At 33.0% G+C, this 6,280-nt stretch overlaps 1 long non-coding RNA gene across 1 annotated transcript in view; it reads left to right on the forward strand.

The window, feature by feature from the left end:
• Positions 1-3,127: 3,127 nt before the first annotated feature.
• LOC106876030 (uncharacterized) overlaps positions 3,128-6,280 on the forward strand; it is a 6,855-nt gene continuing 3,702 nt past the window's right edge. The window contains exon 1 of the long non-coding RNA XR_001410190.2: positions 3,128-3,190. This is a non-coding gene — a long non-coding RNA (uncharacterized LOC106876030). The remainder of the gene's footprint in view (positions 3,191-6,280) is intronic.

The following is a 6,280-nucleotide window of genomic DNA, read 5'->3' on the forward strand; positions in this document are numbered from 1 at the left end:
TAACAGTTTAGATCTTGATTATATAAAAATATGAAACCATTATTCTATGTTAATTTAGTTAATTTTGTCAGGCTCCCTTTTCCGTTTGTAAGATAGAAATTTAAATGTAATAAAATGTTTTAAAAGAAATTTAAAGTGCCAGCATGATAACTGTAAACTTACTAATAGGCCACCCTGTATATATATGTGTGTGTGTGTGTGTGTGTGTGTGTATAGGGTATATTTAAAGTAAAATTTTAGATAGGAGACTCAGTATTATGTAATCTGATGAGGTTTCTTCTGCACTGTGGGGTGAATTGAATTCCATTATATTGTTCCCCATTCACTAGAGAGCAGTGTGGATGTAAGCCAAAACGATTGTCATTTAATATACATATATATATATATATTTATATCAACGTAAAAATCCAGTGAAATCCATGAAAATAGAATCAGTATATCCAGTTGTAATCTGGGTGGAGTGCAGCTATGTAGATGAGGAGAGGTGTAGAAAGTTCAGGAAGTGGTTAAGATATACAAATCCAAAGAGGAGGAAGTTAAGGCAGGATAGACCGCTAAATCTATAAGATGTTTTTCATTCTCTCTCTTTATTTTCTCTTATTCTTTTCTGTTGAAGAGCATAGGCTCGAAATGTAAAAGACTTTTTCATTTTCCCAAGTGTCAAACTAATACACCTGCTTGTTGCTCATACACCTGTCTTTGTCTTTTGTTTTTCTATAAATTTCAACTATATATATATATATATCACATTTTTCAATCTAAGTAAATTTCTAAAGCTTGTATGTGTACTATGTAGATTTATATATATTATATCATACCTCAAGCATTGTTTCACACATAAAGAGAGAGAGAGAGAGAGAGAGAGAGAAAGAGAGAAATATGAATATAGTGGCTTTGTATTATTTGCTACACTCTCTGAGTGGTTGGCGTTAGGAAGGGCATCCAGCTGTAGAAACTCTGCCAAATCAGACTGGAGCCTGGTCTTGCCATCCGGTTTCACCAGTCCTCAGTCAAATCGTCCAACCCATGCTAGCATGGAAAGCGGACGTTAAACGATGATGATGATATATATATATATTTATATATGCTAGCATGGAAAGCGGACGTTAAACGATGATGATGATGTTGATATATATATGATTCTTTTTTCTAAGTTATTCACTACTTAAATTATTTAGTGAACAGACTGTCACAAACCTTTGGGGAAGAAGTTTCTGTGTTATGTGTTTTTTGTGTGTGAGTGCTTTTCTTGTTCAAGGAAATATGTTTTCAGAACAACAGAAATGCTTACACACAAAATACACAGTGTATGAAAACTTCTTCTCTAAAGTTTTGTGTCATTCGGTTCTCTAGATGAGAGCAGAAAGTCAGAGGTTGTCCTTGTCCAGTCTTCTATGGAAAACATGTCTAACCAATTACTTTGACTGAAAATCGGTGAGGATTGACGACAACAAAGACATCTGACAGTCGAAAATGTGTCTCAACAAACTTCTATTGACCCATATAAGCATGGAAAATTGGATGCTCAGTGTTACAGAACCCGAACCCAAGCTTCTTAACTACACAGCAATGTCTGTACTCATAGTAGCCCCACTTCTCTGAAACTACTGGATTTGGTATGTATTAAATGAATTGGCTCCTTGTTTCTCGGAAATTTGACAACTGATGTAAACTCTTTAATGAAACTTCTCACTGAGGGTTGATTACCAAATTAGGGCTGTTCCACATTTTTCAATCTAAGTAAATTTCTAAAGCTTGTATGTGTACTATGTAGATTTATATATATTTTATCATACCTCAAGCATTGTTTCACACATAAAGAGAGAGAGAGAGAGAGAGAGAGAGAGAAATATGAATATAGTGGCTTTGTATTATTTGCTACAGTTCAAGGTACACTGAGTTCAAATTATAGCAAGGTCAACTTTCAAGAGGAATATATCAATTCCTAGTTCAGAATGGCTGATTAATGGAATTATGAACACATCAGATGAAATGCCTTGTGCTGTCTATTTTGGTTCTTCTTGTGAATTTAAAATTCATTTTGATGCACTGATCTTGTTGCAGCAAGTCCTTTTGAGCTCAGCTTGATAGTGCAATGCTACCAGTGTTGTTAGACAGATGGATGCAGTGACTGTGGCACCACCTTTGTCACTTGAATAAAAATAGGCAAACCCCTATTCTAGGACTGGGAAAAATGGGCACACATGTAGATATAGGAATTTGTGTGTGTACGCTTACTAGCACTCTGTTGGTTATGACAACATGGGTTCCAGTTGATCCAATCAACAGAACAGCCGGCACATGAAATTAACTTGCAAGTAACTGAACACTCCACAGACACACATCCCTCTAACGTAGTTCCCAGGAAGTTTCAGCGTGACACAGAATGTGACACGGCTGGCCCTTTGAAATACAGGTACAACTCGTTTATTTTTTTTGCCAGGTGAGTGGACTGGAGTAATGAGAAATAAAATGTCTTGCTCAAGAACACAACATGCTTCTGGGAATTGAACTCGTGACCTTACAGTCATGAGCTGAATATCCTAACCACTAAGCCATGTGCCTTCACATGTATGCTTAAGTACAGACAGGAACATACAAAGACACACACACACTCACACACGTATATTTATTTAAAGCTTGTTATATGTAATTCTTCATGCACACATAGCAAGAAACTACGAGTAGTTCATTAACAATGTTTACACAAGCTGCCCATCTACCAAGCATAATACCATTAAGCAGTAACCCTGATATAATTAGCATGATATGTCCATGTCTCTCCTGTTTCTCTCTTTCTCTCTTTCTTTCTTTCTTTGACTCACTCTCTCTTTCTTTCACTCTTTCTGATAATCTTTCTCTCTCATTAAGCTGATGTCACCAGAATTGTCAGCTGATGCAAGGATTATCACATGTGTCACTACATGAAAATTTTCAGGATTTATATATTCCCATGACTCAATTTCAATACCACCTCATCCATTTTTACTGAGAGGTTGCATAAAAGTATACTTCCCTACCAGGAACTGAAAACATCTTTTTGATGTGGTGACATTAAGAGTTGTAATTTCAATCACATATCATATCAGCTTATTATCAATACTGAATAATGTTCCTTTTCAACTTCCAGATATATTGGTTAAGTAATGTGGTATTTCTTTTGTTTCCCTTCAGAAGTAATTGATATGCTGTAAGTATTACCTTTAGAACATACTATGACTCTAGTGTACTATTTTCCAATACTACCTTTGGATTGTATTTTAACCTCATACACAAATGCCTTTCTTTATCATGGCACTTGCCATTTGGCAGGCAAAATGTTGCTGCAGTTGTATTTGGATGTTGATTTGAACTTAGTTTTTTTATATATTTAATTTTATTTTGCTTTGTTTTCTCTACAACTATAACTAACCTTTACACTTGTGTTGTTGAAGAGCCCATGGTATTTCAGAGTTTGTAGGGAAATAATTCCAGATCAGGATTAAGAGATTTTAAACTATGGGAGATGCTAAATTCCTGCTGAATTTTTCTCTTCTGCTATGTTTTCTGATATCTCTTCCAACCCATTTTTGCCCTCACAACTTCGTTGTAAAAGTCAACGAAATGTCAAGTGATTAACTTGATCATCTAGAAACAAAGGAACTGCACAAAGAAGGAATCATTCTGTTGTTTTTAATATAACAACCGATAATATACAAGAGTCAAGTCAGTTTACCACAAAACCCTCCAATACACACACACTCAGACAAACACTTTACTGAAACAACACTGCATTTCATGAAAAAGTAGTTAAAAGCTAACCCTATTTCAATTGACTTTCATTTTATTTCTTCATGACCAGCAGAAATGCACAAAACAGTATGAAACATTAAATCAATTTTTTAAGGAAATGTTTTAAGGATTTCTCAAAGCATGGTGTAGTTATTTTTACACACATTAAGATGCAATTTAAAGATGCAACATTTACAAAAGACAGAGGAAATAGGAAAGCAAAGAAAAAGAAAATATTTTATGAATATCATGTATATGGTATAATACAAGTATGAGGATGGGAAAGCTATAGTTCAACTGAGCTCTCACTACATGTGTTGGGTGCAGTGGACATATTAAATACACTCATACATATATAATTATCTATCTATCTATCTATCAATATACATATATATATATGTGTATGCATATATACATACATATATATACATATATATATATATATATATATATATATATATATATATATATATATATATATATATATATATATATATATATATATATATATATATATATATATATGTGTATAAGGGATGACCACTAGGTGGACATCGAATATGCTAGAAAGAGGTTATCAACGACCCAACCACAAAGAAAAATAATGTTCTCCAGAAAAAACTTTGCAAAACACCAGAACAAGACAAAATGAGAAATATACAGAATAAAGAATTAGTTGTGTACCGCGGTTTCAAACATTAACGTTTTACTTATGTAACAACATCCGTGTTCTCGTCAGCACAACCATTCTAGAATCAATATAATTTGCAGAACTATACATGAATTGTCTTCATGAAATAAGACTTGCATATAGTTCTACCGATTACATTGGGGTTATTTTCAAACTGCCTCAGCTCTGGCACGCCAAATTCCAGAAACAATTCTGCAGAGAATAATTTACTGCAGTATATGTTGCTGGCTGGAGAACATAACTATTTAAATTATTATTTATATAGATACGGTGATAAATTGAATATTAATTCAATTTAAAACCAAGTGGCCTAGTATATAAAAAAATCTGAAAATTCAGAAAAAATTGTATTACACGTGTATAAGGGATGACCACTAGGTGGACATCCAATATGCTAGAAAGAGGTTATCAATGACCCAACCACAAAGAAAAATAATGTTCTCTAGAAAAAACTTCGCACAACACCAGAACAAGACAAAATGAGAAATATACAGAATAAAGAATTAGTTGTGTACTGCAGTTTCGAACATTAATGTTTTACTTACATAACAACATCCGTGAACAGTTGTGCACATATATATACACACATATATATATACATATGTATACACATATATACACATGTATATATGCATATATACATATATATATATATATATACACACATATATATACATGGACACACACATATACACATAGCTATATGTATATATACACACACACATGCACACGCACGCACACACACACACACACACACACACACACACACACACACACATGTATATACATATATTATGCATTTTCTGTTAGAATGAGTTTATAAGTCTAAAAAGTGTTGCTGATGCAACATTAAAAGCTATTATCCATCTAAATCTTTTTACCACCTAGTAATAATGCTTAAATCATTGCACTGTACACTGAACAGATCTCAGTGCAGATTTATCATTTACAAAACTGATTTTTAATTTAATTCCCATACACAGTAATAAAATAAATTTGAATATATGTGTGTGTGTGTGTGTTTTGTTATTTTAATATTTACCTAAATATATATATTTGTTATATATATATATATATACATGTGTGTTTGTGTGTGTGTGCGCGTATAAATATATGTATATAACAGTATATAACAACTCACATATAGATACACGTATATATACACATATACTCTTTTTTTTCTTTTACACATTTCAGTCATTTGACTGCGGCCATACTGGAGCACTGCCTCAAAGGGTTTTAGTTGAAGAAATTGACCCCAGGACATTGTTAGTAAGACTAGTACTTATTCTTCTGAACCACTAAGTTACAGAGATATAAACATACTAACATTGGCTGTCAAGCGATGTGGGGGGGGGGGGCAAATACACACACATACACACACACACAAATATACATACATAATACATATATATATATATAACAATTGCAGTGTGTAAAGTGTTTATAAGCCATTTAAAAACAAACAAAAACCGTTAAATTCACTTCAACATTTAAATTTAATTTGCCAAAATATTTTTGTTGCTTTGAGATCATGACCTGTTCCCTGACAAAATTCTATGCAGCACAGAATTGTGTCAGTGAACAGGTTGCGGTCTCAAAGCAATAAAAATATTTTGGCAAATTAGATTTAAATGTTGAAGTGAATTTAACGGTTTTTGTTTGTTTTTAAATGACTTATAAACACTTTCCATGCTGCAATTGTTTTTGTTCCAGCACACAATCTCAGATCAGGTCACTTGCTATGTAAGTACATCTCCGTAATATACATACATATACATATATATATATATATATATATACACACACACACACACA

This window comes from Octopus bimaculoides, chromosome 2 (genome assembly GCF_001194135.2).
Source record: "Octopus bimaculoides isolate UCB-OBI-ISO-001 chromosome 2, ASM119413v2, whole genome shotgun sequence".
Lineage (NCBI taxonomy): Eukaryota > Metazoa > Mollusca > Cephalopoda > Octopoda > Octopodidae > Octopus > Octopus bimaculoides.